The following is a 24947-nucleotide window of genomic DNA, read 5'->3' on the forward strand; positions in this document are numbered from 1 at the left end:
ATCTTTAGGAAATGGCTACTTCTCAGAGGTGTCTTCCAGGTGCAGCTGTCTTTTGCGTTTTGTGTCTGTTCAAGATACTACCTCTTAAGTTTATCAGAGTTGAGACGTTCCTACCTACTTTAACCAGTCCCTGGTTCTTTGGCACTGGCTTATCGTATTGTTTATAGCCCTTAGGAAAATTCAGTCTTTCTATACCAAGATGAACAAACTGATTAGTATAGTTATGTAACCTTGGCTAAAGTAGTACAATCGGGCTGGAGAGATGGCTCAGTGGTCTAAAGCACCTACTTAGAACAAGCTTAGCAAAAGCATCAGGGACCGCGGTTCAATCCCCCAGCACCACATGCCAGCCAGCCCCGCCCCCTGGTGGGCTGAGCTGGCCACACTCACTCACCACACTCTCTCTCTCTCTCTAATAAATAAATAAATAAAAATTTAAAAAAAAATTAAAAAAAAAATAAATAAAGTAGTACAATCAACAATAACAATGGCATCAAACACAGTCTAGAAAATGACAAAATGTGGTAACTATTAATTCGCCACCTTTAATCATATGAAGTAGATTTGTGGTTACATAATATAATCCAAAATGAACAAGTAATTATACACAGTTAATAAGCCCTCAATATGGTGATACCACTTTGGGGAGAAAACTTAAAAGATCTTAGGGGAACAAATAAAAATTGAAGAAGAGGAAGAGATTAGAAGCAAGGCTGGGGGACAAAGAAATATGATACAAACTTTGAAAAACTGGTGAAAACAGGAGGAAAAAGAAAATTAAGAAATAAAAATAAGCCTGCCATGCTGGCTCCACCTCTGGAGTGTGCTGAGAGAGCAATTGAGACTGGGTGTGGTGGCTCACGCCTGTAATCCCAGCTCTTGGGAGACTGTAAACAGGTGGATCACTATGAGTCTGATCTAATAGTGAAACTCTGAACACCCTGTAGACCTTTCCTTAAAAAATACCAAAAACAAATAAATAATAAATAAAGACAAGAATAGAACAGAACAATAACAATGTAACAACTAGAAATCATGTTCACGCTCATATAAAAATAAGACCAACTATCAAGAAAAAAAAAAACCACCAAAAATATAAAAAGGAAGAACAGAAGAAAAAAGAAAAGAAAAAAATGTCCACTTCAAGGCATGTCTCTTCTGTCTGCTGTCACTATTAGTCAATGTGGGCAGAAAGAGTTTTGATCAGATTTGTTTAAGCTTGGCAAGCCAGCTGCAGCTTTACAGAAGGATAGTGGATAATCCCAGCAAGCTGCACCTTCAGTTCCACTAAAATTCAGGCCAATCTCTGGCTGTGAGGCTGGAACCTGATTTGTTCAGTGTATGACACTCCACATGCCTCCTAGTGCCTTGAACTCAGCTCCCTGGCAGCTTTAGCTCAGTTCCCTGACCACCTGCAAATTTGAGCTCATCAGCCTAACCCTAATACTGAGAGCTGCTAGATGGAGCCAGCCTACAAATCTTCTGAGTTCTGAACTCATGTGGCCCCTCTCCAAGATGGCTACTGGCCAATCCCCTTCTCCAGAGTGTATCCGAGCCTCAGTAACTCACCAGCCAGTGCAGTCCACTGCATGCACTGCTCCACTCCACTGGTATGTTTCTCTGTGGAGGCCTGTAGGGTCACCAGTTGTCACTGCACATTACTGGTTCAAGACATCCCTCCACTCAGTGAGTCTAGGCTCAGGGAGACAGTGCCTTCAGCAGCCTCATTCTTCTTCATTGAAGTCTTTGTTCTCACTCTCACCGTAGGCTTCAATTCTCCTTTTGGATCTTTCTTGGGCCCTGGGGACATACTTTCCTCCTTTTCTTCCTCATGTTGCTATGTTCTAGAGTGTGCACACTGAATCTCAGAGTGGCTCTTTGCTGCTCACCACTCGGCCATCTTCCTGGAAGCCCGCCACTGCCTTGTAACCATGCCACACACTGCACTATTGCCTAATCATTGAATGCTACAGAGAATGCAGCGAAATGACACACTCTGAATGTGCCACACCAATGTGCCATGTTTTGAGATCTTTTGACTTTGGATGTTCACACGGGGGGACGGGTAGGGACTTTACAAGCCTGGCTTTATCAAAATTAGTCAACATCTAATCTTAGATAAAGCAAGCATCACTTGTGAAAGTACATTTTCATTTACAAATCTTCCTTTTGGAAATTCTTTTTCCCCATAAAATCTACCAGAGCCAGGATAACCTTGAATGAATCTACCTTAAAGAGATAAAGCTAGAAATTCACTGAGTCTTCACAAAAGAGCACTGATATAAGATAGAAAAAAAATCTTTTTCACCAGAATTTTTATCTTGGTTAAGTAATGGGAGGAGTAGTCCTTGAATAAGAACATTGTTGTAACTGAGAAAAGAAGAGTGAAGGAGGAAAATCAGGGAAGTAGGACAGAGATTAAGAGAGAATCAGAGATGGGTTTAGAAACAGAAAGAGGGAAAATATTTTATGTCTTTGGATAGATGAGTAATCAAAACAAATTTAATACAGTTTGCTGAATAATATACTGTTAAACATCCCTGGGCTAGCTCCTTAAGAAAATGTAGTAAAGATCCATCTTATTTTCTAGTATTCTGAAGTTAAATTTTTAGTGGTTGTGGTGGTGGATGAAAGTGACAGAAGGTTGTTCTTACTAGTATGTTTTATGTGTCACCTGACAGGGACAGGTCTCAGATGACTCACCTATTTTTCAGATATGTAAATATGCTTCTAGGAAACCATGTTGAACTGACTGGGTATTCAACAAAGTTCAAATATTTTATATGCTGATATAGTACTCTTAACCTTGACTCTGGGTCCTGTCCTAAACCCACCTCACTCCAGATTCTGACTTTCACTTGTAAGTCTAGTGTCTCTATTTTGCTTTATTAACACCTGTCCACAAACATCATCCTTATTTTTCCTCTTCCTCTTAGCATAAATTCTGTTATAGCTTCCACTATAGAAACATTCCCACAAATTGCCATGTCTACCTTATTGACAGTATTTGGCTTCCTAATTTTAGCCTGGCCTAGGCAGCTATAGTCAATCTATGTGACCAAAAGAGCATCTGTCTGCTTATTCACCTTACCTGGTTGAGTTGTGATGGCAGTCACAGAAGGGTCTGAGTTGAGGTTCCTAAATGGTGAATTTATAATTCTTTTTTTAAAACAATTTTATAGAGAAAGAAGTAGCAATAAGATAGTTTCAAAACAGGTTAGTGGTATAGTTATAATAGTTAATACATTGCATATTATTGTCTTTGTAGTAGTTATTTATAGTACAAGATGCAGACATGTTATCTTGTCTAAACACTGTTAGTTCAAAACTTTCTTCTCATTGATGAATTTATCATTCTTAACACAAAAATAGAAGGGTAGGCTGGTAGCTGCCATTGTAAAGGAAGCAACATGTTCATACCATGGTTTCTCCAAAAGCAAAGCTCATGTTCTCCCTAATACTATTTATTCATTCATTCTTTTTTTGTTACTAATTTTTCAAGCAGTATACTGTATAAATGAGAAAATAGCTCTAGAGTTCCTCTGCCTGGATATCTTTTGTAAATTTGGCAATTGCCCAAGTGCTCTAAATCTTAATTATCTCCTCTCCACAATGTGGATAGTACCCACACCTTGAAATCTTTTCAAATTAATTGAGATGATCCACGCAAAGTATTTAGCATAGTGCCTGAAACAGAATAAATGGTTAATACATACCTCTGTTATCAGTAATTTTGGTAAATCCTTGACGATGACTCAATGGAAAACAGTGAAGAGGACTGAAGTGAGAAGGTAAAATATATAATGTGTTAAAGGAACAACACAGTTCAGTTTGGTGATTGTGGGTAATGTGTGCTTTGGGGAAGTGGCAAGTAATAGATTGAAAGGGTAAGTAGAGTCCAGACTGGGAAATGTTTTATAAACCATACAAATAACCTTGACCTTTTGACTAAAGGTAAGAAGAAACAATCAAGTTATTTAAATAGAGAGACAACACTGAGATGGACTATTATGGAAGCAGTACACGAGAGATTCAAACACACAGATCCAGAAGTAGGATTATCAGTGGGAATGGGTGCAGCAATCTTTTTTTTTTTCAATGTATTTGGCACAAGGTCTCACTACACAGCTCAGACTTGTAATGATCCTCCTGTTTTCAGCCTTCTCAGCACTGGGATACAGGCATGCACCATCGTGCCCAGTTCAGTGACTGACTCAGGGCCCTGGGATCAAACCCCAGTCCCTGTACTTGCCTATGCAGGTGCTTAGGATGCTGAGCTATCTCACCAGCTTGGGTAAAACAATCTTAACAAGAAAAATCCTTTTAATACTTCATTTTTATACTTACCCATCTCTGACAAAACTAAACAAAAAAAGAGGATACAAATGAAGGACCATTTTATATCTGTATATTCAAAACAGGATAGATATACAGATACTTTCTCTTAATTCAATGAATAGAAAGTCTTGTACTAATAGTGTTTGTGGGCAGGATATCATGTCTGCATCTTGTACTGTGAATAACCACTAAGAAGACAACAATATGCAATGTATTAAAATTATTGAAACTGTCCTACTAATTCATTTTGAAACTGTCTCATTGCTATTTGTTTCTCAATAAAATTATTAAAGAAAAATCCAAGGTAGTGCTAAATATTAAGAAATTCAGTGGGAAAAAATGGATTTCGGGGCTGTTTCTAAGGTAAGATTAACTTAGTAAAATTATTAATAAAACTTAAGCAACAAGACAGGAGTCTCTAATGATTCTAGCTAAAATGAAGACAAGCAAGAAAAAAGGCAGGTTAGATTTTTTGGTCAAAAGAGCAGCATATGCACACAAAGCAGGCACAGAGTGTTGAACAGGCAGTTGGAAAATTGGGTCTGGAGTTCATTGCAAAACTCTGAGTTAGAGATATAAATTTCAGAGTCATCAGAGAATAGCGACAAGTGAAAGCTCTGGGAACAGTTCCAGGAAGGGGAGTTGAACATGCTATCTTCTTGGTCTATTGCATTACTTTCTCTGGTATTCACTCTTCTGGAATTATGTGAAGCATAATCTATGTCACATGGTCTCGAAAATACTGTCTTCAAGCCATGTTAGAATGATTCAACTTTCACCATGTTTTATTGCACAAAATGCAATGATGGTTAAGTCATCTCATTGTCTAGTGCAGAGGAAGAGATTGCAGCACTGAATTCATCAATAGAAAAGTACTCTTTGGACTTTTAGGATTTCATTACCTCTTGACCAAAACCACTAGGAACAATTTACCTCAACATTAGTTAGCCACAAAACTTCGTAGCGCTTAACTGCCCGTTTTTTACAAAACAAGAATGATCCCATATTCAGAAAGTATCCACATACAGATTGACCAAAATATCCACTATTTTATTACAGAAATCAAGATCCCATTATCCCTCCACCCTTTTTATTTTGTTTTCTCCCAAGTTATAGGTCATTCTCCATAAAGGAAGGAGCTTATTCTTGACAAGTGATTCAGAGTCATTCATCTTGTCCTAGGGCCATCATGCTTTACATAAATCTTTCTGAAAAAGGACTTTTTTTTTGAAAAAGGACTTTTGATGAAAATATTTCACTAAATGTGTCTTTATAATCGTCCCAGTTACAACTCCAACATCAGAGGCCAGTTATTTGAAGCAAATGAATGACCAAACACTGTCAATTTTTACAATAGTCCACAAGTTGTTTCCTTTGATTGAATGTAAAGAATTTATGCACAGGAGCATGAATAAAGAACCGTTGTGCCTCATCACTAACAAGCTGTACATCCAGCAACATGAATGTAAGGATGTCTGCAAGTAGTGAAGATCACACTAACCAGTGAGGGCTGGGAGTCTCCTTACTGTTCAATTTGCCAAATCTTGCTAAAAATAGAAACTAGTTACAAGCCACCAACAGATTATGTAATTTAAATTTAGAAACACAGGATTCATATCTGACCTCTGACCTTGCAAAAATCAATCAAATTTTCCAAGAGTTGATTATCCCTAAATGCTGAAAAGAGCTATTACCCTTGCAGCTTTTTTAAAGCTTCTCTGGAGTAATATGGTGACAAGTATAGATTTACCCCAGTATCAACACTAGATCTAAAAAAGTGTTTAGGATATAAGTAAAATTATGGTCTGCTTCTGCCAGGTGTGGAGTCTTTTCTCTAATGACGTAGGATGATAGAACTATCTTGGCCATAAATGCTGGCCCCTAAGCGCTGGGTCAATTGGTTGGAGAGCACATTATGACCCATCTTCATAATTAACATTCATATTTAGGTGACTAGAAAATTCACAACTTTTGGGTAGTTGCTAATCTGATTGTGATTATTTTCAAGAATTCCATATGAGACCACACCTTTACCAAACGTGGAAAACCTAGCATCATCTTGGTATATACCTGCTTAGAAGAAAAAAACTCATTTTAATTTCTTGCACTTGTATAGCTTGAGACAATAAATATACAGCCTTTTTTAGATTTCGTAAGATTTTAGGTAGAGACCTAGCTGTCTGTCAGATGCTAAATTACTGTTACCTTGATATTGCAACAATATGCGTGACCAATATTTCTTGAGTAATTTTCAAGGCCATGTCTATTCCTTATAAAAGTTGACTACATAAAATTTTGTCAAGGAAAAGTTCCAAAGTAGCTCCACCGAATACAAAAAATAAAAGAGAGCAAGCTGTGCAAATAAATGAGTTTGCAAAAGGTCAAAGGATATTTAAAGGAGATTGCCAAGGTGTGTGCTATAGCTTCTAAGGAGAAAGCATACTGTATTAATATTTTAGAGTTTGGTTCCATAGTCCACTCTGTGTCATTCTTCTTATATATTATAATAAAATAAGCACACAGTATCAGGTACTCACCAATGGAAAATTGTTTTCTGGGGCCCACCTGATATTCACATCACAGCTTGCTGCTGGTAACAAAGAAAGATTAATGTACCTGGTCACACAGAACCAATGTAAGAGATCTGAGGTTGCACCTTATTCGTGAGCAAATCCTCTCCAGCCAACCATGGACTTACTGGAACCATCTGGGAGAAGCTGTGGACTTTGCCATCCTGGGCCATTTATCCAGGCATGATGTTTAATTAGTGCACACAAAGTTGATGTGAAAGGCTTGGCAGTTCATCCCCTCACCCCTCTTGGGTTCATTGCCTCATTAGAAAACCCTGGATAGCTGACCAGCCAGACAAAACTAACAAGCACATTTTTTGCCATCCACAGTGACAGGACCTAACATTTTTATAAAGATTTAAGATTTACAAAATGCCTTCCTAGATGCAATGCTCTATTGCTGTGAACCAGACAATATCAGACCTTGGATTAGAACATTTCAAGTCCATATTCCGGTTCTCCCATTAGGTGACACTGAGGACTGTATTCTGTTCTCCCTATGCCTCCCTCCTCTATGAAATGCAGGTAGTGATTTTCACAGGAAGTTGTCTGGAACAACTAAGGCAGTCTATATAAAAACAATCTCCTTTAGTAGGTCCTCAGAGTTTATTGTTGTGACCTAATCTGTTCCCTTCAAGCTTCTTCATCTATTTAATTTGATAAACAAAATGGTCTTCTGTATATCTGGAGAGATGGTGGCCCACTTCGGTGCTCTAAGTAGATTGGACAGCCAATTATTGTAGAAAATAACTAAGAAGATCACGCTTGCAGTGCGGCAGAAAAGCTAGAACGGAGAGTGTCCACTAGGTTGACAGGTTTTCAGATAAGATCCCATTGGCAATCCAGAGCCCTTAAAAATTATTTTCTAGTCAACATTTTTTTTTTTTAGTACTGTAGGCTGAACCAAGATTCTTCACACTAAGCTACATCCTCAGCTCATTTTCATGTTTTATTTTGAGATACGATCTCACTAAGTCACTAAGTTGCCCAGCCTGGGCTTAAATTTACAGCCCTCCTACCTCTGTCTCTTGCAGTGCTGAGATTACAGACATGCACTAGCACACCCTGCTTTGTCATGATTCTTGTTAGGGGCTGAGCCTACATGGCTACACCATCTCTGCAACCAAAGGAAATACTTTGAACAAAATTCAGAAAAATGTTAAAGCTGATTCTAGAATAGAGATCTTGTCTCTTGCATCTTTTCTTTTACCTAGTTTTGTTACAAAATTCCAAGGCCAAGTCTTGAGCTCCCACAAAAAAAAGGGGGTTGGGGCCCACATAGGAACTATATTTGAAGAAAAGCAGTGATTACCTCTCCTATCGTTCACAGTCAAATAAATATTTACTAAGTAAGGACACACAGAATACATTAAAATTAATGCTTCACACAGCTTTGGAAATGTCTGTCATATCTGTCAATGTTTCCATAGCTCCATGACTGTGAATGACTCTGCTGTCTCTCAGTGAGAACTGCCATTTTCCTGATGGTGCTCAGCGGGAGACTAGGCCTGATTACACACTCAGAGCCAGAGGACAGGCAGCTAAGCATACAAAAGCTCAAGGGAAAGCGGGAGGGATTGTAAAGTTAGTGTTCAGTGAGGTCTGTGGCCACTCTATAACATTTCTGAAGAACAATTTAATAGGCATTTCAAATAAAGAAAAGGAGCTGCACCTAATAAGGACATCTGTGTTTATAGACTATTAACAGAAGAAAACTGAAGGAAATTGACAATCATCTTTCCTTGGTTAAATAGCCTATGCAGAGTTATGTCTTCTGTGTGTCAAGTTGTCACCAGCCCTTAAGGGTTTAAGAAGAAAGAGTTTGCACTTAAAGGATATTGATGGGCGTGTTTCTCCAAGTGTCATTCACTCAATGCCTGTGCAGTGTGGAGAAATTTGGACTTGGATAATTTTATTTTGTTGCTCTTCCCTGCTCTCAGAATGGTGCCAATTCCTGAAATTAATCTGGCTGCTGAAAGGACAACGGCCAGTTTCATTAATGGTATATTTATGATCCTTTTAAAATGCCTGTGATCTATTCCTTTTTAGAAAATACACACACCCATTGAGAAAGTCAGATTTTTCAGCTGTTTCTCTTTCTGTTGGCATTTCAGGTTTACTGCAGCTCCAGTCACCAGAAGATGGAAGGAAATTTGACCAGCTATTTTAGGATAGTGAAAGAAACAGATCCAGGCAGATACAGAAATGGAGAAAGGAAGAGGTGAAATGGAACACAGCAAACAGAGAGGTATGTGTTCCACAGTTGACTACATTTTCCCAAGTATTCAGAAATAAATTAGTGACATTCCTGAATGTGCTGGAATGTCTTGTTTCATTCCAGCTGTGTTTTCTCTGTGAGTCATATATCAGGGTCCCATCACTTCAATTCTAATGTGTGGGTAGCCTGCTTTAACATCAGAACTGGCTTATTGCATTTTTGTTGTTGTTTTCTTCTTTTTTTTCTTTCTCAAAAACTCATACTTCCAGGTTGGAGGTGTGGTTCAGTGATGGAGTTCTTGACAACTGGTGTGAAGTTCTGGGTTCCACTGACATGTTTACCTGTGGAGGGGCTTTCTCATGAGATGTCATTCACATGATAAAAATGAGATAGAAAAATCAAAGAGACTCTATATCTAGTGTGTTGTTTTTTTTTTTTTTTTTAATACTGACCCTTGCATATGTTAAGCCAGTGCTTCACCACTCAACCACATATCTAGTCCCATTTCCAAAGCCTTTCTACTTTATCTGGAGATTTAGAATGTGTTTATTATTTCAGTATAAATGGAAAAAAAAAGCTTGCATGTTAGTAGCAGCCTGAAACATCAACACAGATCTTAGTTTTTGTTTCCTAGAAGAACATGAGAGAATTCCTGTGTGGGTGATTTATTAAACAAGTGTTCTCTGACAAGTAGGGATCTCAGGACATGCAAAAGGAAATAAAGCAAGTACAGGGTAATGTCAGATGAAGTTACAGGTCTGCGTTGAACCTGTGAAAGCCTCCAGAAAATAGACAACCCTACCGCTTGGGCTACTTTGAGGAAAGGAAGTTGGGACTTCATATTTTTGCACCAAGAAAACACTGGCTCCAGAATGACCGTGAAAGATATGAACTACCAACTCTACTAACTCATGGAAGGTCTCAACAAAGGCTGCCTAAATGCTCACAGATATTCCTCTCCAGAAGGGCACTGGTTGAAACTGAAGAAGAAAACATCCAGATGAAGACCTCCAAGGGAAACTGTGTGGAGCACTAAGAGCATCCACTAGGATTTAGGACCTTCATTTATTCATCAAATAATAATTTGGCTTCTACAATGTGCCAGGTACTGGGCCATGTGTTGAACTTAAAAAAAATGAATCACAAAAATCTTAGAGAAGGTCCAGCCAAATAGCTCAGTGGATAAAAGTGCCTGCAAGCAGCACAGTGATGGGGGTTCAATCCTCAGACCTGTGTTGCCAGCCCCTTCCCCGGGGCGCCCTGAGATGGTGATTGAGACTGGGCATGGTGGCTCATGCCTGTAATCACAGCTCTTGGGAGGCTGTAAATAAGCGGATCACTACGAGTCTGATCTACTAGTGAGACTCTGGACACCTTGGAGACCCTTCCCTAAAATACAAAAAAAAAAAAAAAAAAAAAACCTTAGAGAATTGTTTCTAAAAACATACCCAGAAATAAAGTCATAGCAGAGAAAAAAAAAAAAAACAAACAAACAAACACTAAAACTATCCACACCCAAAGGATCAGATAGATGTATAAAGAAGTTATTCAAAGATAACATGCTTGGCATTTTAGAAAATAAAAGTTCTGTGGAGCCACTAATGAATAAACTTATAGCAGCCAGAGGAGGGTTTCATGTGGGATGGTAGAGAGAACATGATATCACACAACAGCAGTCACTTGAACAGCAGAACTCAAAATCATGGTGAAAAGGTGAATTTCTGCACACTCAGCTTAGCAGAGTGCTGCTCATACCTTACATTATTGTTGGCATGTTTTTCTGAGACAATCATAAAATATTCACCCAGAAAATATTACTAAGAAGCTGATATGTTCCAAGGACAGCTACAAGCACGAGGGAAAAGAGTAGCTTTAGCTCCCAGAGGAGCTTACATCCTGTGCTCATCCTTCTCTCATGTCCTGGGAATTCCGAATCTCTGTCTGAAAAATGAATTTTACAGCCTTAACACCTGTACACACCCAAGGATAATGGAGCAGGGTGAGCTTCAAACAATTAAGAGCTCAGAAACTCCCAGTAGAAAGAATAAAGCAATTTTTCTTTTGTTCTGCCACAAACTTAACTCAGTTCTTAGAATGAGTGGCTATTATCCCCAGTGCAATACCTAACCCAGTGATGGAGAACCTTTGGAAGCTTTCAGTGATACAAACAGCTCCCTGAAGCACATGTGCTATGGGTTCCCCACCACTGATCTAGATTATCTTAATCTATGTGTCAAAAATAAGAAGTGGACAAGTTGTAAGGTCCTTGTAAGAGCTTATAAGAAACCAAATAAAGCCATATATAAGAAAGCATTGGAAGGATAGGGCCACCTGGGCCCAGCTGTGGACACGACAGTGGGTCAAAAACAAGGGAAGTTCAGAAGCAAGTCCTAGGTAACTCTTACCTCATATGATCTGCTCCAGCCCACCAAATAAGCCCACTCCTGGGTGCTCCAAACCTTGCCCAGACTTTCACATCCAGCCAAGTTCTTCTTAATGAAGTAGATTCACCTCTTGTCTTAATTCTAACAATTCTTGTCACTGACACCATTCATTGAACCCTTCCCAAATCATCTGGTCTAATGTAATTGCCTTTTGTACTTCCAACTACTATGTAAATTCTTTAATGATAAAAGTTCTTCCTTCCTTCTTTTCAATCCCTCCAAACTGAGTGCAAGGCGACTGGTAGAAGTCAGAACTCGTGCCTGCTAGGGCCCGGGGTGTAGCTCAGTGTCACAGCACACCTGCCTGGCAGGAGCAAGGTCCTAAGTTTGATTCCCACTGAGAGAGAGAGAGAGAGAGAGAGAGAGAGAGAGAGAGAGAGAGAGAGAGAGAGAACACTAACTCAAGCCTGATAATGGAGGAAAAGACCATCTCTCAAGTTCCAGGGTGCTCTCAAAATGGAAGGACAGAGAAAACTGTGGACATAGGGAACAATTACATAATGGCAACCATGCTAATGAGTCACTGAGCATCATTAGATTAGCACAGAAATGAAGAAGAGTGTGGGCTGAGGTCAGGATCTGGCTCCTGTGAGAAACTTTAATCAAAGTGTTCATAAAGAGCACCAGACCAAAATCAATTCCAGGAGAAAGTTAAGATGACAGCTGCCAAGAACTGAAAGGCAGGATAGTAAAAACTCACATGTTAGGTCTGGATTACGTACAAAGAGCTCTCCTACTGAAGTTGACTGCTTTGTATGACAAAAATCTCCACCCGCTAGTCATGGTCAACTTGTATCAATGAACACCCAATAAGGCAAAGAAATACATGAATCTATAGCTTATTGAAAATTCTTTTTTTTTTTCTATAGTACTAAGGATTAAATCCATACCTTCACATTGAGCTACATCCCTAGGCGTTTTCTTTTTTATTTTGAGATACCATCACTAAGTTGCCCAGGTAGGGCTCAAATTTGTGATCCTCCTACCTCAATCTCGCTAATTATGGGACTGCAAAAGTGTACCACCACACCTGAAATTCTTTTTTGTTAACAAAAATGTCTTAAATACTATACCATCTTGTTTTTCTACTTAATCTGCTGAAAAGATTACAGAAACAATCAAATAACTATGTCCATGGAGAAGGAAATGCATGTGTTTCTGATGTATAAACAACTTACAAAGATATCTCTTTGGCTTCAGAGGATTAGAAGCCTTTTATAGGAATAAGGGGTAAGCAGAAAATTTAACTACCTAAACCAACACTGTGTGTATGACTCTCTGTGATAATGGAAATTGTCCCTATCAGAATGGTCATCAGTACAGTAGTCACTAGCTACATGTAGTTACTGAGGACTTCAGTAATAAGTAGTGTAACTGAAAAGGAAGTGTATTTATTATTTTATCTAATTCTAGTCAACTTCAATTAAATAGACCCATGTAGCTAATGGTTTCCATGCTGGACACTGATAATCAACTGTCATTTTATGAGGATGAAGAGAAAACAGTAAAATAATGACATTGAGGGAAGAGAATAGAAAATAAAAATAATGGCTAATTTGGAAAAGTGATGAGAATGGCTCTCAAAATTAGTCAATAGAAAAAAAGAGAACAAGACCATAAGAGATTTGCTTTTATTTAAGGGAGAATATGTTGCTAGGAGATGTATCAATCTAAGACCAGAGTTGAAATACCTCAGCTAAGAGAGGTTAGATTGGCAAGAGGCCTTGTCAGAAAACAGTAACCAATTTCTACAATCTGGAAGGATTTGGAGCTAAGAATTCCTCCTATGTTCAACTTTCAACCATGTGCACTGTCCATTTTAGTTTTAGATTCATCCAAGTAATATCCCTTAGAGTGACTTTATTTGATGCTACTTCTTTTAAAAAAATGGTAACTTGCTTTCTTAGAAAGAGAATCATGGTTGAGATTTGAATCCCAGGGGCTGGTGAGATGGCTCAGTGGTCTAAAGCACCTACCTAGAACAAGCTAAGCAAAGCACGGACCACGGTTCAATCCCCCAGCACCACATGCCAGCCAGCCCTGCCCCCTGGTGGGCTGAGCTGGCCACACACACACACACACACACACACACACACACACACACAAATAAATAAAATTTTTTTTTAAAAAAAGAGATTTGAATCCCAGAATAGAACCCTATAGAAAATTAACACTCATTCTTGAGTGTTATTTATTGATTTACTGAACATATCAAGGTTAATAGAACTTTGCCCATCAATACACTGAGAAGTAGATGATGCCACTTCTCATTGGTGAAATGGGGTACTTTTCCTAGTGACCTGTACTCCAAATAAATCAACCTACCTGGTTCCTGTCCAATCAGAAGCATTTCTGGAACACTTGGGACTTCATTGAGGTCACTGGAAATTTCAAGACTGAAGAAGAACCTGCAGAAAGAAACCTATGCTTTTTTTCTTCAAATATAAGCAGCACATCCCAGAACAAGTCATTGCTTATTATTTTGCATCTTCCCCATATGTCAACTATACCCATTTGACTCTTGTGCATATATATTACACTAAAAGAAACTATGCAGTGGAAGAAACATAATTATTATCTTCATAAAGTTAAATTGTATACAAAGATGTTCCATACTGATTACCTCCTTGATTCTCAGATCATTCTTATTTTGCAAAAGAGACACCTGAGACTTAAAGAGATAATGTTCTACACAGAATTATCCAGCTGCTAAGTAGGAGAGGCAAGGGAAGCCCAAATTTCCTTCAGCCAGACCCTGTGGGAAATCCCTAACCCAGGACCTGTCTCATGGGGATTGTCTCCTTTCTTCATCAAGACCGTACTTACAGCAAAATCTGTGCTTCTCAGACTAAAAGAGCTTTCCACACTGTATAAAGTAAAGAGGACTTGCAGGTAAGCAGAGAGTTATCAGTGCAACCGATACTCTCTGTTAGATCCACATGTGTGGGGGATACAGATAACTAGCAAATCTTACTCAGAATCAAGAGAAGAAACTAGGGAAATAACAATTTTTAAGGAAAAGAAAGAAGATAGGTTAAAGACATGCTATAGATCAGAAATTTGGGGTGGAATTTTAGGTATGAATTAGTGACTGGCCAATAAGAAAAGCTGCCCTATGCTTATTGTATTTCAACTCTAAGTCAAGAGCAATTGTCTTTTAGAAAGTTGAACCTATAGTGGCTGGGGCCAACTCTCCAACATGTATTCCTCCTGAATTATTTGGTCTGTGCCAAGCGTGATAATTCTGTCTTCATTACCAGTCATTACTTTGGAAATAAGCCACAAGCTCAGTGGTATTCAGATAAAATTCCCATCACTCTTACGCAAGAGACAGTGGACTGAATATGTGACATCCACTTGCCCTCTGTGAGAAAGTTCATCTTCATCACAATAAGGCTGAGAGATGGAAGGAACCTCATTAAGGCACTGGATTTCCACAGCCTGAGTCTATTGTTCTCAGTCTCTTCCTCTACAGAATAATTAATTACCTTGCTGTCAAAATAAAAGACTCATGACTTGCAGCCAAAATCATTGCATCTCCTATGTTCCATCAGTTTATTGATAGACAAGAAAACTGAGGCTTGGAGACAATATGAAATCAACAGAAGAAGCAAAGAGCAAAGTCAGGATCTGAGCAGAAAAATGTCTGATTTCACAGCTCAAGACCTTAATCATAAAATTAGCTTGACCTTTTTTCTTAAATTTCTAAAAGTTGTTGATCATAGACAACATCAAATTTCTCTTTATCTCATATTACGGAAGTGCCAGATACAGCAAAAAAATTACTTGACCCTTTTTAGATCTTATCTCTATTTCTTTTCTCTTGTTGTTGGGACAAAATACCCAACACCTAAAATTAAGGAAGAAAGGGTTTATTTAGGTCACAGTTAGTTGAAGTTTCAGTCCGTACTTGTCTGGCTCCAAGGCAGAGGGCAGCTGTGCATGGCAGAGGGCAGCCATGCATGGCAGTGGAAAACAGCCAGGAGCAAGAGCCAAAAGGGAGGGGCATCAGCTTGGGCTGCTGGCAGGCTTCTTTCTCCCTCCTTAGATTGTAATTCAAATTACTGGCCCCAGAGCAGGTGTGGCATTCACACCCATAATCCCCACACTGGATCATGAATTAATCACAAACTGCAGAAGTCCACCCCATGACTGCATGAGGCTTTGAGGGGACAACTAGACACAAGCCATAACAGATCTCTTAAGCCTTATTACTACATATTATGCTTTGTTTTTCTTCATGCAAATATTTATGTATACTCTCAAAGGACTCAACATTAGGTACAGTGGGCCCCAACTTTTTATTTTTGTGTTACATTCTAAATATTAGAAATTTTGATATGTATTCGAAGGGTTTAAGTTTTCTTAAAACTTAGTGCATCAATCACAAAGCAGTGTCAATTGGAATAGCACCGTAGACTGCCATGGCTAGATGTAAATTCCTGATCTTTATTCATACCTGGCCTGCTGTTGACAACTCTTACCCTCTCCTGATTGCAAATAGCACCCTACTTTGAACGACATTGCTCAATTTGCCTGATTCCAAGTACCTTCTTACAACAGTTACTATAATGAATTGTGCAGTTGGTTGTAGCAAAAATAACCCTTAAACTTGGATCAAATTGTGGCAGTATACCAGGGAAGGGATCATTATATATCTGCCAGTCTCAACACAACAATCAAAAAGCTGACTGACTAAAAAGGCAGAACTGTGTGATCTGACCCAATTCTAGAAGGCATTCTACCTAAAGAGGGAATAACTGATTCTTCCAGAAGGATGAAACGAGAAAGCATCATAGAGGTAGAGATTTCTGAGCTAGACCTTGAAAGGCAAGTTGGGTGGAATGTGCAACAGACCATTCTAGTAAAGCGAAGGTAAAAATACAGGCAAAGGCACAGAGACACAACATGTCCTGTTGTGGTCACAATTGAGATTACTCAGTGATGCTGAGCACTGCTTACTAGAAGAGTCCCAGTACATGCATAACAATGTAAAGGAAGTCTCATAAGGGTGTCTGTGAAATGATAACAGTTACTACTGTTAGATCCAAAAAATAGCTATTTCCTCCTTCATTCCTTCCTCTTTCTTTCTTTCTTCCTTTTCTTTTATCCTTCCTTACTTCCTTTTTTCTTTCTTTTTATTTTATTTTCATTTATGTATTTGGTACAGGGTCTCACTACATAGCTCGTACTCACAGTGATCCTCCTGTTTTCAGCCTCCCCATCACTGGGATTACAGGCATGTGCCACCATACCTGGACTTCTTTGCCAGCTCAGCGTGCCCCATGGGCAGGGCCAGGGCAGCATGCAGGACCAGAGATCAAACCCTGGTCTCTTAACTTGCCAAAGCAGTGGCTTAGTCTGCTGAGCTATCTCATTGATCTCTTCTTTTCTTTGTTAACATTGCGGAGTGAACCCAGGCCCTTGCACGCACTAGCCAAACACTATCACTGAGCTTCTAGTCCCTCCTCACACTCTAAAAGAATTGCCCAATACATTACCAAAGCTGACATTTATAACAACTATTATTATTATTTATTTTAGCCTAATGAGAAAGCTGAGCTTCAAAAAGTTTAGATATCTTTCCAATAATTACACAGCCAATATGAAACAAAAACTTTAAATAAAATGTTTTTCCCATCAGAGAACCAGCATCTCACTATGAGTATCTCAGATACTAAGTGTCATGAGTCAATTAACATGCACATTTACATTAATTCCAAGGAACACCACACGATTACCAGGTAAATCAAAAATTGAGAAAGATTTTTTTTTCTTTTTTTATTTAATGTATTTGGTACAAGGTCTCCCTACACAGCTCTGACTTGAAATGATCCTCCTGTTTTCATCCTCCCCAGGGCTGGGATTACAGGTGTGTGCCACCATGCCCAGTTTTGGTAGACAGCTTAATTTGCCCTGAGGATAGGGCCAGTAAGGCAGGTAGTGGGGGGATCGAATCCTGGTCCCTATATTTGCCTAGGCAGGTACTTAGTTCTCTGAGCTATCTTAGTGTACCAAGATTTCTTTTTTATTCTGCAGCTTATATTCTTCCACAATGTGCTCTTCAACTTATGTTTCTAAAAATTAAGAACATTTTTAGTACATCTAAGAGGTAAATGATTACTCTAAATTTCAACATTCTCTTTTATATGTAAGGATATCTATTGTTTTCTTGACTATAAGCTAATTTATACTCATGTAATAAAACTTAAGGGACAAAAGCTCACTTTAATCACCTAACATTTTATTGATGCAATTTCTTCCATTTCTATACATATGCTACACATCAAGAGGTAGAAGAAAAACCAAGTACATGACCAGAATTATGTAAAATATTGCATGCCAAATGAGTCACAAACCAGAATTACTGGGCTGTTTCAAATTACTATTGGACCAGGTAAGATATCGAAAAAGACTGACCCAATTCAATTGAAGATATCTCAACATTGAGAGTATATTTACACTGCTGGTCCTTATAAAATCCAGAAATCTGAATTTATTATTAAAAACTAAATGGCAAGAGGGTCACTTTGAGATACAACCTAATAGGAAATCACACTTCAGAGATTCATTTCATGAATGTAAGACCTAAAGAGTTTAACCATGATGTAATCTGAATATCGTATTTATACTGCCAAAAACATACAGTCAGAAGGTATTAAAATACAAATATGATCAACACAACCTGAGACCACAAAAATAACAATCACTACCAACTTGGTGATTACTAGAGAAATCAGAAAGTGCACTTAGGATCAGCAGAAGGAGAAGACTAATTTGCCCTCTTACCCATGTTCCCTACGAAACATAAACTCTTAGGAGTACATTTCATAATGCCAATCTGAAAGATACCTGATGGTCACTTGAAACAAGCAGTAATTAATCCACAGTCACCTCATCTACCTAGCTGAATGTACCGCACCTCTTACCATACCTGGATGCAAGCGTTGGATACGCACATCCCGTCTCTGTGTTTGTGTCACTGGGGTGAGCACCACCTGCTCTGTGATTGGCAAACTTTTAGCCTCTGGATCAAGTCTCTACTCTGATGAGTAGGAGTGCAACTCTGTACTTCTGGACACAATTCCCTGGCGCCAGAAGTTGCAAGATAGTACTATCTTAATGGGACTTTTCTATGTTGGAAACATTCTTTGTCTCTTATAGATGCTATCTCTGGAAGCTTCTGAGGTTTTTTATTCATCTTCATGATATTTTAAATCATTTAGGGAATAAAGATAGAGGTATTGATTGTGGCAAATATTGTGTGAAAGGTGAGAAGTACAACCAAAGGCTAGACACATAAGTGAAAGAAATCAGACCTGCATGTGTAAATATCATATTGTCTCCCTAGTGTAAGACCCTGAAAGAAGAAATAAAACCTGAATGGTATAACAGATATACTAAAATGGAACTTAAGGATTAAGCAACAAAGATGAGAGAAAGGAAAAAAGGAAGTGGGAAAATCGTGCAAGTACATATACAGGATGGCTGAGGTGGTTGTACTGAGAATTTCCATCAGTTTTTTGAAAATAGTAGTTAATGTATAGAATTCTCGCCTTGACTAACTGTATGCTGACAGCTGCGATTTAAGCAACTACATCAAGGACAGCAATATGTAATACAAAGACCATGCTTGAATATCTGTCATCTTGGTCTCCTAAATGTATACCATTTCTAATGTCATATCAATTATTACTATACTCTTTTTAAAATAAATTTTTAAACAGGTAAAAAAGAAAAAAAAGTAAAAATTTAAGGTTTACTGAAAGCAAATGGCAATATGCAACCATATGTCCAATCTTACATAACTATACCTGTTAATCTGAGTAACAGATTTGACAATAAAAATAGATAATATATCAACTATTGTCAGCTATTCTTGTTTTGAAAATCTGTGACATATGTATTTTTGTATGCTACCCTGTTTCTGTCTTTGTTTCTGATTTTTGTTCTTAAATTTGTTTCTACTCATCAAAATAAAATAAAATAAATAGAAATGCCATTTCTGTTCTTAACAAACGTACAGTTTTTAAGATAAATATGAGCCAAGTTTATAAACCAGAAGACTACAGAATTAAATACTTCATTGTAAAGAGGTCACTCCCATATACTAAGACACTGGGCTCTTGGCAGAGTTGTCTAGTGGAAAGCATACACAAGCCAGACCTTAACTCAGGTTCTAGCAGCACTGCTTTCCAGTTGAGTGACCTCGGCAACCTCTTTGCCTTTGAGCCAGATGGCTTTGTCTTCTTCCTGCCATAAAATTCTGTGACTCTCTATGACTCATCTTAAGGTACAATGAAAGCAAAATAAGCTTTGTAGAGGAACAAAAGGGCATAAAGATATAAACATGTGAGTGAGAGAAACATGGTAGGTTGTATGTAGCAAGGAAGACTTTGAGGAGGTGACAGCAATATCTTATGGATTGAGTTAGCAGAAACAGATCATTATCAAAAGTAAGGCTTCTGTTGTTCTCTGCTCCTAACCTCCTAAGCCAAGGACCTCTCTTAATGCCATCAGATACAGGTATCAGTCACCCCACCCTAACCTCTCCTAGATAGACATCCAGAATTACAAAAAATAGAGTCCAGAAGTGCTCTGGCCTCAAATCTTTAGCTTGATACATCTCACAACCCTATTCAAATTAGCATATATAGTGAAGAATTTATTAAAATAATACAGAAAGCCTGTGAGATCTAGTTGTAAAACATAACAAGCAGGCCCCATGTGACCTGAAAGTTGCCAATGCCCAATGTAGGTTTATTTACTCATTTCTGACTCTAAGGAGAGCATTGATTAACCATCAGCCAGTTGATACATCTGTAAGTTCTCCAACATTCCTCCAATTATCAAAGACCAACAGAACTTCTACTAGCCTATTCCAGGGCTCTAAGTTAAATAGGTTTGGCTAGCAAATCAACTCTTGTCTTCTCTACAGGCTGCTAATGTGACAGTTTAAGTATTTTATGCATTTTTTAAAAAAGATTTTGCACGCTAACCTAATGACGTATTATTTATAACATAGCTTTTAGGAGAGAACATGCTCAAGTTCTAATTTGCAACAAACTTTTAGAAGAAAATCCATTTTTAGGTTGGAAGCTATCATCGTGTAGTGTCAGATGAACATGATGGTGAAGAAGCTGGTTAGACTGAGTCTCAAGTTGGTTTCTCAAGGATATTTCTGCATATCACAAAAATCACTAGCAGTTTGGAATGCAAACACGTCTTCCTGTAGACAACAAAGGCCAGTCACTTAGAAAATTGTTTATTTTTAGAATAGTTGATGAGAAGAAATTATGATAGGCAACCTCCCTCCGTGACATTAAGAAGAACTTCAAAAGGAGAAAACTGATCTTTGTTTGATGGATTTATATGTCACAAACTACACCAAGAGTTATATATTTTCTCATTCAGTCCTCATAAAATCTAAAAGGAGACTACTACTAATTCCCTTACCTAGAGCAAAAGAAAAGTGAGACAGGATAAGGACTGGTCAATTGTACAAAGTTGTACAAAACCAGTGTCTCTAATGAGGTCCATATGACACCAAAGCATGAGCTCACTCAAACCCCTCCATCACTCTGGACAGAATAGTGGTTGTGGGCACAGTCCCTGGAGTCAGACTACCAGATTCCTAACCAGTGCTATTTCATGGGACAAGTGTCCCTGTGTCTGTTTTCTCAGATAAGAAGTTATTTAGAACAAATCCCAAAAAAGCTGTTAGGACTCGGCTAACATATGTGAAATTTAAAACAAAACAAAATTTACATATCTTAAGCTCTTCATCCTTCACTTTGGTATATCCAATTGAGATTACTACTCATAAAGTCCAGATGTCTTCAGTTGAACTGGGTCAAGGTCTCCTTGCCATACCCTATTTATTCTAATAATGAGTTTTGGAACAATCCTGGTTTGTGGCTAGTATGCAGAGTTTTACATAAGTCAAATGATCTGCTTGTCTTTTGTTCAGTCTCTGTTGATGAGCAATCTGAGAACGAAATTGTTGGCAAATGATGTACATGAACGCATATAAATATGCATGGAAGCCAAAACTGCATCCAAGCTATTGTTACTGTTGCCCCCACATTATTTTGGGTGCTATGAGCCAGGAGCAGATGAGTAATATTAGGAAAGGGGAGAAGTCATTTGCTCAGATCTGATTACAGGCACACAATAGTATTTGCAAACCACACAATGTATCTAAATGTTGAAAGAATGAAAGGAAATCTAGGTAAATATACTTACCTAAGGGGAAAAAAGCTAAAATCCTTCCAATGCAGACATATCAGAATAAAGGGGGACAAAATACTGAAGACGTAGAAGAAGGAATCAAATATGCTATTAGAATAATCTTCAGCGCTGGCCCTAGGGGGATAAACTAAGTAACCTAATAGGTGTTTTCCATCTTTGAATTCTATGACTAGAATAGCAATGAAGGTTTTAGCTCCGAATTGGGATGCTGCAGACAACTTAGGAGGTCCACAGGAAAAAGATTTCATATTACCTTTTCACACCATGCCTGGCTTAAACTAGTGCTGACTGATTTCTATTTTCATAAGTGCTCATTCACCATAACAACGTTTTTACACACTATGTGCAATCATTGTACACACATGCATACAATTATGGCTCAAGATACATAAGCATTTGTGTGTAGATAGGTTCTGAAAGGTAATGTTCAGCCCTGATGTGTTGGCTCTCTGATTTACATATAATATATAGAGAATGAAAGCATATTTCTCTTAAAAGGAAGAGGAAGAAAAAAGCAGGGTCTAAGATGGGTTAGATTTTATGGGTCAGATATTAATTCCCTGAGTATTCCAGTACTTTCTCTGAGCATTATGCTTGTAACATGCAATGTTTATCTAAAATTATAGTGTGTTTTGATGGAAAGAGGCAGTAGGGGGCAGGGAGAGAAAGCTATAACTTCCTTCAGACTTCATGATCAACATTATATGACCTATTTATTGAAATTATCATTATGTCTTTAAAAATAAAAACATGCTCATACCAATTACATTTGTTTCCTTATGATGGCAATGAGTTTGAATTACAGTATGAAAACATTGAAACTAAATAACAACTAATGCTCTTGCAAGGATTATTGAGGATAGAGATTTCTCCAGATGATCTAGAAAATGTACCAGTTAAATCAAAGTTAAATAATGTGTGTGTCAAATCCCATGATTTTCAACTTTGACTAAGAGGTGGTTTTTGTTATGCTTCTTTTTTATATTACATAAGTAGATGAATATAATATTAAATGAGCAGATCTTATAATACAAAAAATGAACACATTATTACCTAGGGCCTTTTCATCTTCTGCAAACTGATATTTGTGGAAATCAAATCTGACCCACATAAACAAATTTATCTTTATGAATGTGAATTTGATCTGGCAGGATCCCTTTCAAAGCTCCACGGCACATGTTCTTTCCATTACTAACCACCTTCAAGGATATGCACTAAGTGCATGTAAAAGTTATTTCCATTGAATAAAGCATTAAATTCTAACATATGAATCTCCAAACATAGTAAATTATCATAAAATACTAACCCCAACTGTTGCATTTAGAGCCTACCATTGTGAAATGTAGAGATGTATAGAAAAAATACCAGAGTAACTATTTCAGCATTTAGTTCCCTCAAACTAGAATCCGTTATGTTTGGAAGATGATTATTGCATATTTAGCCTTTACACCTTTCCTTTTTCCATCTAGTCTAATGACAGTAAAAATAACTTTCTTTCGTAAAGTCTCCCAGCTCAAAATTTCCCCCAAGTTAAGATGCCTGAGACTTGGGACACTTATTTCATGGAGTATCCTTGCACAATTTAAAACTAGACAGCATCTTCTTCTGCAGTCAGCAGCCAGAGATTGTGTTTAGAGTCTGTGCAACCGTTATTCATTTATACATTCCTTTTTAAACTAATCTTTATTCATTGTGCCATCCAGTGTTCCCAGTGTTTCATGTGGCTAAAGACAGAATAGTAGTCAAGCAAGGAGTAGAGAAGAAACCCTACATTCGTGAAACAAGGTTCTAATTATACAGTTCTTCTTTTGTTAACAATAATTGCTCGTTGCCTTATGACACTATCCTTTAATTAGAAATGCCAATACAGGAGCTATTATCAAATATAAGATGTCAAAATTACAAACAGTTATAGAAATGCACACTGATAATAGTAATAATAATAATATTATAATGATAGCATCTGCCACTTACTGCTTAGCACGTGCCAGACACCATGACAAGCATTTTATATTCAACCACAAGACTATCCTTTCTCTTAAATCAGTAATCATGTGTATGGCTCACTTATGGCTACCTCCCCATTTATAATGCAAATCGTAAATATTCAAAAATACTTTTGTCAAAGCAATGAATACACGAATACATGAATCTATTATCTCACTGAATGCCCAAGAGGTAGGTATTGTTACCCTGCTTTGCAAACCAAGATACAGAAAGATGAAGCATGCACAGCAAAACTAGGATTTAAATCCTGTTCTGATTGCCTCAAAAATCTGAAGATATACCAGCACCCTGTAGCAAAGTCACCTCGTAGTTTGAGTCCTAAATCTCATTTTCTTATTCAATCAAACATATTCTTGATTTTAAAAAGCATACCATTTTTTTAATTTGGTAAATATTTTGGTAGCTCCTATGATTCTTCTCTAATTTCTCATTTCATCCCTATATGTACTCATTTAGTGTTTATTCTGAACACCTGAAAGTAACTTGTGCCTTAGAGCAACTGTTACATTATCAAGAGAAAGAAAATTCCTCCTCCGGATGTGTATATGGTCTGAGGAATTTAAATCACCTTCTTTGTATTTGATGTAATGAAAGGAACAGGAGCATTAGATTAGGCAAACCTAGACCAAATCCTCACTCCACTACTTTTCCAGAAATATAACTTCCATATTTTAAAAACTGAAAGGCTCAGTTCCCTCAAATGCAAATGTGAAAACATTTGGAGGAAATAATGACAAAAGATTTGCAAAGTTCCTAGCACAATGTGGCATATAGAGAGGCTTAAGTGGTAAACAATTCCTTAAGAAAATCTGTTAAAACTGGTTAGGCCTATGGTAATGAGACCTCACACACTAGGTATGTGGTAGTTGTGTCACTCCTACAGAACAACACGAAGGAGGCAGTCAGGGGTGTTCATCCAGGAGACCCTGGACGGACATCTGCTGCTGGCTCTGGTTTACTGAGAATCAAGCCTATTGTTCTTCTTGAAGGTAGGAGCTCAGAGATAGTACTTCAAGTGGAGCATGGAAAGGAAGAGTTACGTTTTACTAAGTTTTACTTTCTCTAAGAAGCCCTTGTCAACCGAAATGACATTCTCAAGAGCAGAGAGCTGTAAAGGGT

The sequence above is a fragment of the Octodon degus genome, unplaced genomic scaffold, assembly GCF_000260255.1.
Source record: "Octodon degus isolate 3935 unplaced genomic scaffold, OctDeg1.0 scaffold00094, whole genome shotgun sequence".
Taxonomy (NCBI): Eukaryota; Metazoa; Chordata; class Mammalia; order Rodentia; family Octodontidae; genus Octodon; species Octodon degus.